We start from the raw sequence: 18,401 nt of genomic DNA on the forward strand, positions 1-18,401 counted from the left end.
CTCGAGCATGTTTTAATGGAAATATCTCTTTTTAATGTTCATCATCTCAACCATCTCTGACTCAATTTTCTCTGTACCTCCTACAGCTCTGCCTCTCGCATTATTGAAGATTAATCTTTGGACTGAAATAATGCATAAATCTTTTCATCTCATTGTTATTTCTCCTTTTTTTATCAGCGTTTCTTCTGCCCCTCCTCTGCACACAAGAAATAACAAAAAGTAGTTTGTAGTCTCTCATGTGAAGCGATGCATCAAAAGTTAAATGGGAGAAAGCATATCAGTCTCTCACGCTATCGCTTTCAGATTCTCTCTCCAGCCCATCATCTAGAGGAGGAGGATGGGAGATGAAAAGTTAATCCTTTAGTCTGAGAGCATTTAGCTTTAAGTGTTCATATACTTAAACACAGATTCTCCTAATTAAAGTTATTGTGATGTTGCAACACCAAATAAACCTTTTCACCGAGTCAAAAAAAGAAAGCTCTGATTATTAGAACTAATGACCTTGAGGTTAATCTCACTCAACTACAAACTAATAATACTGTAAACAGTGTCAGATGAGGGACAGAGAAATTAAATGTAAATCCTCTTTGCAGTGGGACTAAAGGAGGACAGCTATACTATTGATCTTTAAAAAAAAAATTGCAACTGCCTCTCGGTGTGGTTTACTTTAGTAAGTTAATGCAGCCTTGTTTATAAAAGGACCTATTTTGGGTTGTTTGTTATTTGGGTCAATAACGTGACAGGTCATTTTTTTCTGTCCAAAGACCTTAATAATAATAAAAAACAAGGATTTGACATCCAAAGTATGTAAGGTAGTACAACTAGATCTCTTTTATTGAATCCAAAAGGTTTTTATTATTTTTGCTACGGTATTTTAAAGACTTTGAAGTGTCAAAAGGTCATTCGGTTTAACCGTCCAAAGGCCAATTCAGCCATTTCATTTGCGATTAAAATATCTAAAAATGTAATAAATGTATATATTTTTTATTCTGGCATGATTTTATAACATCATATATTAACACAGTGCAAAAAGGTATTAAAATTATGTGTAGAAGTCGTTGCTTTGTTATGAGAAAGAATGTCCAGAAAAATGAATTTCATTGATGTAATTCGGAGTAACCAATATAAAGGGACCATTTTGGATCAAGTCATGCGGTCAATATCATGTGACAGGATGTGACATCATTCAGACACCTGCAAAGGACCACATGGTCATGAAGCAAAGTAACTAACTCTCTTTTAGCTATTTGAAAAACTAACGTTTTAACTCGCTCATACACATGTCCCGAAACATTCGGTACAACCACTATAAAACAAGGAAAATGTTGTTATATTTTAAAAATTTGCACTAAATATGAAATGTTTGATTGTCCTTTTGCTAGCTAGCTAGCTAGATATCAGCCTGTTAGCATTGTTTGAAAATATTATCATTCGGTATAACCAAAAGTGTCATTCGGTAAAACCAAAATTTTGGTTAAACCGGACTTTTTTGGTGACAAATCTTGTCCATATTGTAAAAAATGACAAAAGCAGTGTTAAATGGTTATAAAACCCACATAATCTCATTGTTAACACTTAATAAAACTTCAAAATTAATTATATCTCCATTATGTTTTTTTACGATTTAAAAAACCTTATTCATCAATGATCCATATATAGAATTAACTAATTGCCCCATGGGATTAATAAAGCAAACCAAACTAAAACATCACTGAAATACATTTAAATGTCCTTTCAGACAATAAGACTATCAGATTAATTTTGATATCTAACAAAGAATACTGTAGCACATACATACAAATCTGTACTTTAATCTACGTTCTTCAAGTAATTATATACAGAATATATTCAAGAATGTCGGCTACAGAAATACTATTACATCTATAAGCTTTGGGGGACACGTTTTATAACTTTTAATAATGAAATGAACAAACATTACAATATAAGTCTAATGCATAATACATTACAAAGAAATAGTGAGAAATGCCATGAAAGTTTAATTTACAGATTGTCAAAGCCTATTCATACTTGAGTTGGCTTACATGCTGATCTCAAATAGGCTACATATCGTTTTTTAATGGTGTATTAATTTGTTTTAGTGTGCAGCTAAATATCAAATATTTCTACAGTATTTTTAATGACTTAATGATCAATGAAAGTTATTATAAAGTAATCAAGGCTTGTTTTGCTGGTATCGGCCGCTTCATGAGGCCTGATGGAAATGCCCTTCACCTTGACCTGGTCACAGGTCAGCCTGGCAACAGACGAGTTTTAACGATTTGAATTACTCATATATGTTTGAGTGCTAACAAAGACCACAAAAGCGTACTAATAAAGCAATTAACCTACATTTTGAGTAAATTCGCTGTGAAATGTTTTGTGGTTACATTTCGTGTTTATGACTTATTCACCAATTAGCACTACAAACATAGGGTTTAATTTTACGTCGTAATGAACTAGCCTACCTCATGCACAACTATACTATTATTTGCTCATATGGCAAATGTATGTTTTCTTAAATAATAATATAAGAAAAAGCACTGGAACTAAGCCACTGGAAGTCAAATTTGAAGTTTGAAGAGAGAAAAAAAAACGACTCACCGGCTCATGCACAAATGTCATCACTTAATAGTCCATATGAGCGTGATGTCTGTTCCATTTCAATTTTATTTCTATAACGCTGTTCAATTAATATTAAAGCACAAGTCAAATAAAGCGGCTGCACTGCTGTTTGAGTATGCGTCACATTAAAACGCTTTGCGGCGCGTGAAAGTGTTGCGTGGGCGCTCTCCGCGTGCTCTGCTCCGCGCGCTCACCAGCAGGGAGGAAAACTTCAGTAAGCTGCATCCTTTCCTCTCCCCCTCTTCATCCTCTCAGTCTGACTGTCCCTCTTTTCTTAGTCGTTGTTTCATGACATTGACATTCAAACTTACTGTAACAGAAATCTGAATATTTTGGTTTAGTAGCTAATGTTTATTTGTTACGTCATATTATCAACAAATGGTTGGTTCATAGCAACATCACAGGAAGTTTTAATGCTTATAAACTGGCAAGGTCCATTCTAAAGTGGGTATGATACAGAACTGAAATATAAAACAAGCAGACAAACGATAAATAGGCTACATTTAGAATGAATGAGATGCCTATTGCTCTTTATCTTACATGAGGCCAAAAAAAAAAAAAAAAAAAAAATGAGATTGATCAATGGAAAATGCTCTCCAGGCACGGAAACAGAAACGGAAAGAGAGGCTGACACAGGCTGACAGAATAGAAGTGATTGGCTATACAAAATACATTAATAATTTATTTATGACTGATCAAATATTTGGTTATACTAATGTCAACATGTTTTGTACATAGGCTAGTTACTTATTGTTTTATGTTTTACAGCCATATAGTATGTGGAGGGTTTTGATTAGTTGATCAAAATATATTTACATAATTAATCAACTGAAATAAAAGTCAACGTCATTTAATTTCACGTTACAGATGAGGTTGTATATACGAACCACTAGAGGGCAGAATGCTTCTATTGATTTAATCAGGCAGAACAAGATCTTTCTATTTTGACGGAATAGACAGTGAGAATAAATTTTGACTGACCACTTGCTGAACCAGTAAAAATTTTGACAGCTAACACGGTTCACTGTGAAAAAGTGGTCTGTTATATAAGTGTGAAAAAAGAAACTCACCTGGACATGGTTATACTGTGACTGGCTTAAACAGCAGAATGAATGTGCCTCTAAATGTAAAAGAATGTGTGGTTTTACAATAAAATGGATCTGTTTTAAGTTTTATAAGATTAAAGTGGCTTTAATAGCAATGTTAATTTGCAGTTTTAAAGTCCCATTTATAAAAATAACCACATACTATTGTTATTTGTACAGCCTAATAAACTTTAGGACATTTGGACTTGTTTTTGAGAAATGCAGATTCCCTTCTGTACCACACACTCTGTCTGAAGCTTATTTCCACATCACTGTAGTTTGTTTTGCCTGATTAGATGCTTTCTGCTTTCAATAAAAAGAAGAATATTACATTAATTAAATAATAATATATTTACATACAAAAATAGAATTATATAAATTAAAAAACAATAAATTGCAGTGCTAAATTACTCCTGAATAGACAGCTAACTGTCCTTCTGCTCACATTGTGCATGAACTCTGTGCCTTTTCTGTCTGTGTTCAAGTACAATGATGTAAGACAAGGACACACACAAACTGCTTTTGGCTATTATGTCTTTAGTATTAGAAAGTCAGATTCATTAAAATTAAAAAATAATACTGGTATTAAACATTTAAAAAAAAATCCCAATTAAGTTATGTGTGTCAACATACATCCACATGTCAGTTCTTGGAAAGCAGGACTGGTTAATTTTCATGGAAACTGGGATTATATAATCTAACTTTCATAAATGCAGACGTAATCCTGTGCTACCTTTCAGCACATGTTCAGTGTGGTCGTGGAATAAGATAAACATCCAGATGAACAAAAGCCAATCTCCACTGGAATCTGATCCAATCTCTGTACCTTGGGTTGCCAGATCTATAAAACGCTGAACTGAAAGTCAGATTCACTCAGTTTGTTTTTTGTTCTTGCAGTGGAAGAAGCTTCAAAAAGACATAATTTTGGGGGAAACTTGATAAATTAAAGTTAACTAGAAGCTCACAATAACATTAAACAATTTATTTATATCACCATCAAAAGTAATGGTAGTATTAAGTATTACAAGTAATAGTATTATAAAATAATAGATTACACGTCAGAGATGATGTGTTTTTGTAGGCCAACCCAGAAGTTAGCGGCACACGGGTTCCCTCGATCGAATTTTCCCATAGACTTTTGGAAAATCGCAAAAAATAAGCTCTGTGTTTAACAAAGGGTTATGACACTTACACGTTTTTTTTTATCAAGATAATCTTTATAAGTTAACACAACATTTATACATTTTGAAGCCTAAATAAAGTGGTCAGATATAAAAAGCTAACAGTAGGCTATAAACGGACTACAGCACACCATGGTCACGGATCAACGTCACCGCCACCAAGCTTCCTCAAAATTTATTCAAAAAACAACTTTATTTAAAAATATGCTCTCTGATTATGATCTGCGCTATGTATGTATGCGCTTATCCACTTTTTCATGAGAAATGCGGTCCAAATGTCCTGTTTGTTATGATGACGTCTAAAGTCCCCACCAAAGGAAGTAGTCCCTTTTAGCAACCGCCGTTTTTAAGACACAATAAAGGTTTAAAAAATCACACGCGGGTTATAACTGGTGTGTTTTATGTCATAGATCAAAACGTGAAAATATTTAGAGGCTTTGTTAACCACAGACCTTATTTCAGGCGATTTAGCAAAAACCCATTCAAAAAACCCATAGACTTTATGGCGATGGAACCGGAAGTCCACTTGGTGGAGGAATCAAGTAGTGTTAAAAACAGTATAGGTCAAATTAGTCAAGTCAGTGATCTCATAAAACAAATACACACCTTATTATAGTAAAATTGTAAGTGAGTCATTGAATCATTCAGTCAGTCGTGTTCAAAACACTAATTCATTGAGGAACCAAATAAGATGAGTGAGTCAGTGAATCATTCAATCAACAATCTAATTTTACTAGAAGTAGTAGGTCATTCAGGGACTCTTTGGGCCAGATTTACTAAACGGGGCAAATTAGCGTGAGAGCGCAGTTCCACAAATATGCCGATGGGAGTGGCAAGTTTTGCGCATGATCTACTACTGACGCGCAAATTAAAGAACACAGATGCAGTCAAATCATTTACATAATGACCAACGCAATCTACCAACAGCAGTGCAAATTAGTGTTGGGTCGCAAATAAGCAGAGCTGATGCTCATCAGGTGCGGATCAACACAGGCTCAATTTGTTACATGTAATATACGGATAACATCTTCCTCTGCCATTTGAAAAAAAAAATTGAGTGGAAAATATTTTCTCCCTTCTACCACACTCTTTCTGTTCTTTGCAGTGTCTTTTTCTAGCAGCAACAATTGCAGCCATGTTGCAAAATGGGGTAAGACATGCTTTTTTGACTAGCGCAAACATTAGTAAATTGTGTTGCGTGATTCATTTAAAAACTCTCCTCCCATAAATTTTGCATCTGAAAGGGAAACTCCTATAAATGCATATGCAATAAGGTCAGCAGCAAAAACAACTCAGTCCACACCTTTTCAGCGCTAATTTTGCACTGCGTGTCTTTAGTAAATCCCGAGAGTAGGTTTTTAACGCCAAAAGAGGGTTTGCGCTGGTGCAAGCTGTTAGTAAATCTGGCCCTATGTCTACTGTTTTATGAATACTGTGAATTTGGACAAACTACTCTTTTCACATACTCTTTTTACCCTATATATAGGAGGGAAGTATGCATATTCAGATGCAGCCATTGAATTATTCATTTAACCGATTCGTTCAAAAGCGCTGAATCATTTAGGAACAAAATAAGTAACTCTCTTTATGAGTGAGTCATTGAATCATTCACTCAATCTATTCCTTCAAACACACTGATTCATTCAGGCACAACACTTTTTGTGTTGCTTATGAATCACAGCCTTGCTGACATTTGACTATATATGCATATGTGATACATTACTGAATTTGGTCCCAAATCAACTTATTGGTCCAAATAATGTATTGATAAAAACAAATCTGCACCGTTTGTTTCTCTATATGTATGAACATGCATAGATACAGCAAAAGAAAGTCTAAAGATTTTCAATGGATCTAATTTATGTGCAAGTCGATCATTTAACAAACTGTGTTGGAGGGATGTCAGTCCTTTATCTTTATTACAGAGGACTACTGAAAGTGACGTGAATATAAACATCAGCACCAGAGATGGAGGATCAATATTTCATCTTGAACTCTACTAATCAGTCTGCAGGGAAACAAACCATTTGTTACGTGCAAAAATGTCCGCCCATTTAATTAAATCTGCTGTAAGGAGAAGTCAAACATAAGGGCAATCTGTCAATTGGCTGACGAAGACTTTGGAGAATTAATTAACATAATGTAAGCAAAGCACAAGGGCGGTTTAAAGCCATTTAAAGGGTCTGTGATTATTTATGTCAAGGTACCTTAATCAGATTGTTTTTGTTAGAAACCCATGTGCAGTGGCACAGCACTGAAATACACACACACACACGCAGGTTGAGCTGGGGGTCCCGGCGGGGCTGGGCAGTTGTGCCTGGCAATTATGATCCCTTTGATGTGAAGGGAGACAACCTGGGAAGGGCAGGACCTTACCCTTAAGCTTTAGGCATCAAGACTCCACACACCACGAAATCTAATGTGTTAATCTACAGGCCTCAAGTCGGAGAGCAGCATGAAATGAAGATGAGAGGCTGAAAGGGGCAGTGATTAGCTGAAAATCTTAAAGCATGTTTATTAAAATGATACCAGTTGCTTGATCAGTGGAAAGACCAGCATGAATTTCCACAAGTATTTTTATGCTAATTACATTGCATTGCATGTATTCATTGAGCGCATGCTGTTAATCAAAGCGACTTACAAATGAGGATCATCACAAGCAATTTGCCATATGAGTTACTCACAATGCCAAGAACAAAATGCAAAGTACACAATGCCAAGTTTAGTATAAGATTAGACACAAGCCAGTAGGTGAAAAGCAAAATATATATATACACTAGTGGATCAGCATACATTTTGAAGCTATGAAATATACTTTATGAACTGAGTAAATGTAAGTAAAAATTTAAGTAGATCTCAATAATTACATTTAGTACCATGACAAATTAAATTGCATAAACCCAACAAGTTATGGGAACTTATTAACTATAAGCCAATTTAAAAAAAAAACAATATTATGAGTAATGTGAAGTTATTTCATTTAAATCCACTAAGACGAGCAGCTAACTATTAGCTAGTTATGGCCAACATACATGTGCTAACATAATTAACTAAGACTATCATTACTTACAGACAATAATTTTTTAATATAAGCAACATGCAGTTTACTGTACTAATGTAATGTAATGTACAAAATGGTAACATAACAAACTCCTATAAATTCAAACATGACAAAATGTTAAACACTAACAGATCTCATCCTATATCCATTTTATTAATTTTGTGCAAAAACACATAAAATTTACTTGTAATTTCAACATTAACTCTTCTTATGCAGCCTGTATCAAAGCATGCTAAGAAAATCAGATTAAATCCCTCTCTTTGTGTGCAATTCTTAATTGTGTCCAATTTACTCAATTTTTTAAGTTGTTAAAGATAAAGAATATTGATATGGAATAAGTAATAATAGTAGTTCTTGAAACTGATCATTCTCAAATATTTTGACTGAAATTAAACCAAAATATGTAATTGTGAATAGGGTTAGGCTTGAGAAGGCTAAACCTCAAGTCTGGACTCGGATCTCAAGCATAGTTGCACCATAGGGGCTTATTAACTATTGGCTGAAGTACCCGGATTTTGCCGTGTTCGCACCGCAGGAACTAGGAACGATTTTAGGAACTCCTTTTGGGGGAACTAAATTAGCTCCTACTTCAGAGCAGGGTCTAATCCAGCACTATGGGAACTACCAGTGACGTAAGTGTACATTGATTGGTCAAACGCATATCAAACACTGGCACACAGCATTTTTAAAATGCCGTGTAAAGTTAACAAATTTACTTCACAAAAATGGAAAACAGCAAGAACAGCATTTACCTGTTGTCTGCAGGGTTGTGTTCTTTTCTCCGCCTTGATGATCTGTAATACTGAAAGTTGTCATAGGAGATTTCGTCACATAGCCCCAATTTTTGCTCTTTCAGTCGTGTATATGAGTTTACATTCCATCTTCATTATCACGAAAGCCAAGACACACAACAAACACAGATCACGGCATCCTCCATTTACCGTTTTTTAGCGTAAATGCCGCACTTAAAGATGCCCGTCGGCTGCTTCACAGTTCCTATTCCCGGTGCGAATGCAACCAGGAACATGGCCCAGGGGAGAAATTAGTTCTCTGGGATCTATCCTAGTGGCTAGTTCCTATAACTGAGTTTGGTGCAAAAGCCCCTCATGTTGTAGCGCTGCCCACTAGGCTACTGTCTCACCACTGTTAATACTCTCATGCAAATGTGTAGCCTATATAATTCACACTTCTATTTTTTAAATTTTATTATGGGAAGAAAATAACATAATACTTAGGCCTATTAAAAAATATTTTAAAATGCAAAATGGGGTACTAGTATTGCATTAAAGCGCAGTCCATGAAAAGGTAAAGACAATTTTGACATTTACTGTACTGTTTGAATTCATTCTAAACAGCAAATGCTTACACAAATGCTTACATTTACTACATATGGTTATGTGAATGTATTTAAAAATAGTATTTTTTTTAATCTCCACATGGCGCAGTTGACTGCTACTCACGAAAACAAGCTGTGATACGTCCACTCCATAACATAGCTCCACTTACAAATAAACACATGACTCACAATCGTGGTGGTACCCGCAGCACATTCTGGTTGTGTCTGTATAACAAAATATATTTTTAAGAGCAGCAGTCACATTAGTTTTGGTATCTGCTATTGTATTTGAACTCTACAGAGATTTAAGTTTAAGGTCAGAAGTAAAAACAATTTGCAGTTTGCAAATGTTAAAAATGCTATCATTCTCTCCATCTTACTTTTCATATTTTGCTAGACAAAGATGAAGCCTTTGTTGTATTTTCATCTTTGTCACATCAGGGTCTGTTTGTTCCATTTTGTATTTGTTAATCACACTCCATCCTTTAGTGAGACATCAGACAAACGTTCTGTCTCTCTTTTGCATTTTGTCTCTGTCCCGCCTGTCTCTCTTTCTATTAATCTCTCTCTCCTTTGCCTATTTTGGCAGGCCTGTGCCAGGTATTTGTTGAAATTCCACACACCCCGCAGGGAGAGGTATGTTGCCCTTCTTCTCGTCTTGGCCCTGGTGCCTGTCTCTGTCCATCTTGTGTTCTCAAATATACAGCACATGCCTGGGACACGCTAAGCCCAGATCACCACTCTAAATCCTGCAGACTTCACACAAGAGTTGTAACCCATTTTAGACAAACACAGCAGTGGCTTGAGAAAGGATTACCAGTCTAATGCCTCTACAGGCATAAAGAAAATGAAATTAAAATTCTGTCATTATTTTCTCTCACTTGTGTTGTTCTAAACCTGAATTCTGATATTTATAAAAATGATATAGAACCTCAGCTGTTCTTTTTGAGACAAAATTCATAGTGACCTTGGATGCAAAAAGATATTTTGAAGAATATTTATATGTTTTTGTTCATAAAATGAAAGTCAGAGAGGTCCAAAACAATACTGGGTCCCAATGACTTGTTTAAAAGAAAAGAAAAAAAAAAAGAGAAAAGAAACCTTTTCATATATATATATATATATATATATATATATATATATATATATATATATATATATTTCAAAATATCTTCTTAATATCAGATGAAAGAGTATTATATGGGTTTGGAATGGCATGAGAGTGACTAAATGATGACATAATATTAATTTTGGGTAAACTATCCAAACAAAGAAATCTTGAAAATGTCATAAACATGATATTCATGATAATCTTCACCTCAGCTGCACCTTCCAAATGTTGTTCTCCATTTCTGCATATTCAAACTGGTTTTTAGAAGACTTGGAATATAGCACATACTGTTATGGTATTTATAGTTTTTTCAGACATCGTCACTATGAACTGTCATACATGTTTGTGTAACATAATATACATAATATATATACATGTCATGTATACAGCTCTGGAAAAAATTAAGAGACCACTCCAAGTTCAGAAATCAATGTTAAGTGGTCTCTTAATTTTTTCCAGAGCTGTATATATACCAAAACTTATTCAGACACCTTGAACATTTCATTCATCAATCCAGTGTATTCACTATAGTTTAAAAAAAAATAGTAATAAAATATGACAAGATCTCAGAGTTAAACTGCATCAGAAAAAAAAAAAATCTTAATTATGTCAGATAACACTTAAGCAAAACATGGTCAGGTCAAAGTGTCTCAATAATTTTTGGTTCCAAATTTTTATCAGTTTTACTGGTAGTCCACTGTATGAATTTTTGGGTATAATATGTCACAGTTTCCTTTATTTTGCTATCCTCACTTGAATTATAGTGTCCTGCACCTACTAGTAAAAATATATCAAAAATATCAAAAACGTCAGAAAAACAAAATTCAAACCAACTTACAAATGAGAAAGGAAATTTGCCATAAGAGTAACAGCCCATTAAAGGTGCCCTAGATTATGTTTTTAAAAGATGTAATATAAGTCTAAGGTGGCCCCTGAATGTGTCTGTGAAGTTTCAGCTCAAAATACCCCATAGATTTTTTTACTACCTATTTTGAGCCATAATTATATATGCACCAATTCAGTGCACGGCCCCTTTAAATCTCGCGCTCCCCCGCCCCCGAGCTCTCGACTGCCTGTTGTCCTTGCTTGCTTACCTAGTCTGATGATTCAGCTGTGCACAGCCAGACGTTTTGCCCTTGTGTAATGCCTTGAACATGGGCTGGCATATGCAAATATTGGGGGCGTACATATTAATGATCCCGACTGTTACGTAACAGTCAGCGTTATGTTGAGATTCGCCTGTTCTTCGGAGGTCTTTTAAACAAATGAGATTTACACAAGAAGGAGGAAACAATGGAGTTTGAGACTCACTGTATGTCATTTCCATGTACTGAACTCTTGTTATTCAACTATGCCGAGGTAAATTCAATTTTTATTCGATGACACCTTTAAAAGAACAATAAACAACTGAAGTGTGGTTGCATTAATATAAACAATTTATACAACTTTACAATGCAGTATTAAAGATACTATTGATTTTTGATTGATCTTACTAATAATGTTATCCATTTTGGACTGAGCTTTTCTGAGAAAAAAAAGTGATCTGACAGTTTGGAAATCATGGAAAGTCTAGCAGTCTAACAAAAATTCACTTTAATGAGTATTTGCAAATATTTCAACATCTCAAATGCCTTCAGTTTAACTCATTTTACTTACTGCGGTCACAAAATGAAGTGTATAGAAAAACACTGAACAGGTTTAATTCGTTAAGCAGGCTCTATAGACTGCGGTGATGATCCAGTTGGCTGCTGGGCCCTTGCGGTCAACTACACACATACTCTCCTTACCCCATTGATTAGATGTGTTTGAGTGTTGACCGTATCGGGTGTTCAGAGGTGGTGTTAAGTTGAAGTGTGTCAGCGGTGTGTGTGTTGGCGGGAGTGCAGTAGATGTGCAGATATGTGTTTGTTGGCCTTGTGTAGATGTGCGTTGGCACGCGTGCAATGCTGAATTTGGTGTCAGTAGCTCATGAGGAGACGGGGTTATAACTTTTGCTCTCTGTCTGTCTCTTTCTCTCACTCTATTACTCTTTCTTTCTCACTGGACGGTAATTTACGCTGGTTGTTCCTTTACACTGGACCGCCTTCATCTTATGAATCATCTTCATTTTACAGGAAAGAACATGTGTCACTGACCCACTCGTGTGTCTCAAAGATCTAGAAACCAATAGAGTTCAGGATTGCTTTATAACTGAAATAATAGGTTGAATATGTGTCTTGGTCGTATAAAAGCATTTTTTAAAAAAATGTTTTTAACTTTTAGACACTATTCCCAGTTAAAATCTAATTCGATTTTGGTGCGTATGGACTTACACATTCTGACCTGACTGTTAAAAGCTCTCATTTTTTGCGGTTTACACCAAAATGATATCAAAACAAAGGAAAACCAGTGACCATTATCAAAACAGTATGCAGCTCAAGTATCACTTTCCCCATTTTTTTGTTTCCCTTCTTGGTTTAACAAAAGTTTAAAGGGTTAGTTTACCCAAAATTTAATATTCAGTCATTATTTTTCACCCTCATGTCGATCAAAACATGTACAACTTGTGGAATACAAAAGAAGATATTTTTGAAGAATTGTTTTTCCATATAGTGAAAGTCAGTGGGGTCCAAAACAGCATTGGACACCACTGACTTTCATTGTATAGACAAAAAAAACAGACATTTTTCAAATCATCTTCTGTATTCCATAGAAGAAAGTAAGTCATACATGTTTGGAATTACATGAGGGTGTGTAAATGATGATTGAATTGATTACTTTTTCCCTTTAAGTATCCATTCATAAATGTTCTGGACAGCATACTTAAGCCTCATCAGAAATGCATGCAAGATATCCACACCATGCATCATTTTAACTTTTGCATGACTAAGGAGGTGAAAATGTCTTTCCACTGAAACGTTTTCTCTCCATTAATGGTTATGTATTCCTGTATGGTCGTTAGGGAAAGATACCATATTTTTTAAGTGATTAAATGGTTTTCACTGCCTCAGCTGTGGTTTGGATTGAGACGCGTATCAAAATTTCATCCAACATTTTTCACGCATGATTCAGTTCAGCCTCAAATAATGGGTTTAATAACATGTTCATTTGTCCTGCGAGTATACCTGTACAACTGAAATCCTTTTACGTACCTTTTCATGTTTGTTGTTGTAATTCTTACACTTCTCTAATAAATTCTACTTGAAATATTCCTTGCATGCTCCCAAACCCAAATAACTTTGATGGATGGTGGGCATAAATATTGTTCTCTGACATTTACAAGTGTTTTTCCTATGGTTCTGTATTGCTTTTTTTTGGGTGGGGAAAACGTACTCGGTTACTAACGTAACCTCGGTTCCCTGAGATACGGAACGAGTACTGCGTATGGGGAAAGGTCTCCCTTTTTCCCCGCTGCTGAAGCCTTTTTCAATAACGCAGTGTAACTGCACCGTCATTGGTTCACTCATAGACAAGTTGTTGAACCAATGGCGGCGCGGCATAGCTGCGCGGCCTATGGCGACAAAGCGCGCGAATATTCCCGCCGAAATGGGCGGGGTATAGGGCTATATAAGCAGGCGTTTCGCCATAGGATTTCAGTGTCAATCGACTGAAGCGACGACCCTGAGCCGCAGCCTCGTGGCACGGCAAGTGACGCAGTACTCGTTCCGTATCTCAGGGAACCGAGGTTACGTTAGTAACCGAGTACGTTCCCTTTCGATACTTCACTCGTACTGCGTATGGGGAACGAATTCAACCACGCCGTGCCACGGCTGGGAACGATATAGCTTGCATTTGGCCAACCCAGAGGGGGGCCAAAAGGACAAGCGGAGGCAAAGCCTAACCGAACCCATGGTTACACTGAAGGAAGATACTTCCTATGGTGGCGTGAAGCGGGACTTGTTGGAGGCCGCTAATCACACCGACAGGACCCGAGCTTGTAAGGTCGGGACATCGAGGTGATAGAACCTGACAAAGGTGGACGGCGAAGACCAGCCGGCCGCCTCACAGATGTCTTGGATGGAAACTCCGTTGGACCAAGCCCACGAGGAAGCCATTCCTCTAGTGGAGTGGGCCCTGACTCCTATGGGGCAATTAGTGCCCAGTGAGGAGTAGCACAGGTTAATAGCATCCACTATCCAACGGGAAATGCGTTGTTTCGAGACCGGAGACCCTTTGGTGCGGCCGCCAAAACAAACAAAGAGCTGATCCGACTGTCTGAAAGACTGTGATCGGTCTATGTAGGTCCTCAATGCCCTGACTGGGCAGAGTAGCTGCAGCTCTGGTTCGTCCGCCGAGGGAGGAAGAGCAGAGAGCGAGATGACCTGAGCTCTAAACGGAGTTGAGAGCACTTTAGGGACGTAGCCATGCCTAGGTTTCAGAACGACCTTAGAGTCACCAGGCCCGAATTCGAGGCATGCAGGGTTCACGGAGAGGGCCTGCAAATCGCCAACACGCTTTACCGATGCTAGTGCTAGTAGCAGAGCGGTTTTTAGCGTTAGGGGCCTGAGGTCGGCTGAACCCATTGGTTCAAATGGGGCTCCTTTCAAGGCCCTGAGGACCAACGAGAGGTCCCAGGAGGGAATAGTGAGAGGGCGAGGAGGATTCAAACGCCTAGCACCTCTCAAAAAACGGATCACAAGCCCGTTTCGTCCCACTGATTGGCCAGCAATAGGAGCGTGGAACGCTGCAATGGCTGCTACGTAAACCTTAAGCGTGGAAGGGGAGCGCCCCATTTCCAAGCGTTCTTGGAGGAAAGACAGTATGGAAGATACGTCACTCTCCACAGGGTCTATGTTGCGTGTTGAACACCAATCAACAAAGACTGACCACTTCTGGTCGTAGAGGCGCCTCGTAGACGGGGCTCTAGCCTGAGAAATGGTATTTAGGACGTCCTCGGGGAGGCTAGTCGGCTCCCATCGAGGGACCAGAGGTGCAGAGCCCAGAGCTGCGGCTGTGGGTGCCAAATTGTTCTGTTTGCCTGAGAGAGGAGGTCCCGTCTCAGGGGAATCGGCCACGGGGCTCTTAGAGAGAGCCTGAATAGCTCTGAGGACCAAACCTGGTTCCTCCAGAGCGGGGCCACCAGAAGGACTCTGTGCTGGTCTTCTCTGATACGCCTGATGACCTGGGGGATCAGTGCGATCGGAGGGAAAGCATAAAGGAGCGTGCTGGGCCATGTGTGGGCCAGAGCATCTACTTCCTTCGAGAAAAATGTTGGGCAATGAGAGTTGTCTTCTGAGGCGAAGAGGTCTACCTCTGCCTTCCCGAAGAACTCCCAGATCGTGAGGACCACTTGGGGGTGGAGCATCCACTCGTCGGAGGGGATGTTGCTCCGTGACAACATGTCCGCACCCAGATTGTTCCTGCCAGGAACATGAGTCGCTCTGAGCGACTGAAGCCTCGGAAGAGCCCATTCCAGCAGACGTTTCGCCAGAGCGCATAAGCGGCTGGACGAAAGACCGCCTTGGTGGTTCAGGTATGACACCACCGTCATACTGTCTGACCGAACTAGAACATGACGTCCCGTCAAGTAAGCCTGAAAGAACTGAAGGGCTTTCATCACTGCTAGCATCTCTAGACAGTTGATGTGTAGATGGCTTTCCTCGTGGCTCCACGAGCCGAAGGCCGGTCTGCCCTCGCACACAGCGCCCCAGCCCAAGTTGGAGGCGTCTGTTGAGAGCACCGTCCTCCGTGAGACCGCCTGTAAAGGGACTCCGCGCTGGAACCATACTGGATCCATCCAAGGTTTCAGGGCTAGAAGACAGGCCCGATTGACCTTGAGACATAGGCGGCCGTGCCGCCATGCGCTGGGAGGAACCCGGAACTTCAACCAGTACTGAAGAGGCCGCATCCGAAGAAGGCCTAGCTGCAGCACCGGGGAGGCGGAAGCCATCAGCCCTAGCAGCCTCTGGAAAAACTTCAGAGGGAGATAGGCTTTGTTCGTGACAGATGCCGTGAGCTGCTGAATTGCCAGGGCGCGCTCTGGCGAGACTACTGCCGTCATACGGACCGAGTCGAAAACTGCTCCCAGAAACGAGATTCGTTGAGTGGGGCATAGCGAGCTCTTGGCTAAGTTGACCCTGAGACCCAGGCATTGTAGATGGCTGAGGAGCACGGATCTGTGGCGTTCCAGCTCGTCTCGCGAACGGGCTAAGATGAGCCAGTCGTCGAGATAATTCAGAACCCGGATTCCCATCTGTCTCAGAGGGGAAAGCGCCGCGTCCATGCACTTGGTGAAAGTGCGGGGAGCCAGAGACAGCCCGAAGGGCAGGACCGTATATTGGTATGCCACCCCTTCGTATGCGAATCTCAAGAATCGTCTGTGACGGGGGGCTATCTGGATGTGAAAATACGCATCCTTCAGGTCCAGCGAGCAGAACCAGTCCTCGGGGCAAATGTGCGCGAGGATCTGCTTCAGCGTCAGCATTTTGAACTTCCGTCTCATGAGGGAGTGATTCAAAAGCCTGAGGTCTAGGATGGGTCTGAGACCGCCATCCTTTTTGGGGACCAGAAAGTAGCGGCTGTAAAAGCCTGTCTCGCTCTCTGACGGAGGAACCATTTCCACAGCTCCTTTTTCCAGCAACGACATGACTTCGGCCCGGAGGACATGAGCGTCGTCCGGATTGACCGATGTTTGAAGCACCCCAGCGAAGCGGGGGGGCCGTCGTGCAAACTGGAGCGAGTAGCCCTGGTTTACGATCCCCATGACCCATTCTGACACACCGGGGATGGCCTGCCAGGCCTCGGCCCGAGTGGCTAGGGGTTGAATAATGTTGGGTGACAGACCGTCGTTGAGAGGGTCGTACACCGCGAGGGGTGGAAGAGGAAATTTGCTCTTTTTGTGATGAGGTAAAAATTTGTTCGCCGTGAAAACGGCGTTTGGAGTGGGCGCAACAGGTGTGGGCCCAGCTGTCACTTGGAGTTTGTTTCCCACACCCGGAAATAAACGAGGCGGAGGGGAAATTACTCGTGGGAGCTTTTGGGGTGGTCCGGTCATAACGGGACGGTCCCCCATCCTCTTCCTGTCCGACGAATCAGGACGACTTCGGAGGCACCGGGTCCAGCACAATCCTGGGCCGGGGTCCCTGGCGCCTCGGGAAGGGAGGGCGCTTCGCAGGGCGCGAGCGCTGGCGATGCTCCTGGGGCGGCGCTGCCTGTTTTGCAGGTGGGGCTGGTTTGTTCTGCTGAGCCGGCGCAGTCCTGGGGCGGCTAGACGCAGAAGCGGAGCTGGAGCGCTTAGGCAAGAAATGCCTCATAGCCTGAGACGATTTCTGCGCGGCAGTAAAGCGCTCAGTGAAGCCATCCACTGCAGGCCCGAAGAGACCAGAAGGCGAGACCGGGGCGTCTAAGAAGGCCGTCTTGTCTAGGTCTTTGATCTCCGTTAGGTTGAGCCACAGGTGGCGCTCCAACACGACCAGGCTGGCCATGGAACGACCGATGGCCTGGGCCGTAGCCTTCGTAGCTCGCAGGGCAAGATCCGTGGCGCTGCGGAGATCTTTGAAGGCTGGCGCGTCGATTCCAGACTCATCCAGAGAGCGGAGGAGTTTGGCCTGGAATACTTGAAATATGGCCATGGTGTGGAGCGCAGAGGCAGCTTGGCCCGCCGAGGTGTAAGCCCGTCCAGCCAGAGTAGAGGTGGTCCGACAGGGCTTGGAAGGAAGGGCCCTCTTCGTCTTCCAACCCACAGCCGCGGGAGGACAGAGGTGAGCAGCCACCGCTTCATCTAGGGGTGGCAAGTGCTCGTATCCCTTCTCCTCGGCGCCGTCGACGGCGGTGAGGGCGGAGCGGTGCGTAGTGTGGAGGCGGGCAGAGTAAGGAGCGCGCCACGACTTCGTCAGCTCTTCGTGGACCTCAGGAAAGAAGGGCGCTGAACGCTGGCGAGGTGCTTGGCGGCGGCCTGGCAGAAACCATTCGTCCAGGCGGCTGCGAGACGGCTCCTCTGGAGGGGCCCACTCGAGGTCCAGCTCTTCAACGGCCCTAGACAGGATGCGGAAGAGCTCGGCATCCATGCCCTGGCCATGCTCGATGG

The 18,401-nt window shown here is 40.8% G+C and overlaps 1 protein-coding gene across 3 annotated transcripts in view; it reads right to left on the reverse strand.

Moving 5' to 3' along the window:
* Nucleotides 1-3,476, reverse strand: part of kcnj14 (potassium inwardly rectifying channel subfamily J member 14) — a 34,710-nt gene extending 31,234 nt beyond the window's left edge. For all 3 annotated transcript variants that reach the window (XM_048153821.1, XM_048153820.1, XM_048153819.1), the window contains exon 1: nt 2,602-3,476. The gene's annotated coding sequence lies outside the window, so the exon portion shown is untranslated. The remainder of the gene's footprint in view (nt 1-2,601) is intronic.
* Nucleotides 3,477-18,401: the final 14,925 nt, after the last annotated feature.

This window comes from Megalobrama amblycephala, linkage group LG13, assembly GCF_018812025.1.
Source record: "Megalobrama amblycephala isolate DHTTF-2021 linkage group LG13, ASM1881202v1, whole genome shotgun sequence".
NCBI classification, from domain to species: domain Eukaryota; kingdom Metazoa; phylum Chordata; class Actinopteri; order Cypriniformes; family Xenocyprididae; genus Megalobrama; species Megalobrama amblycephala.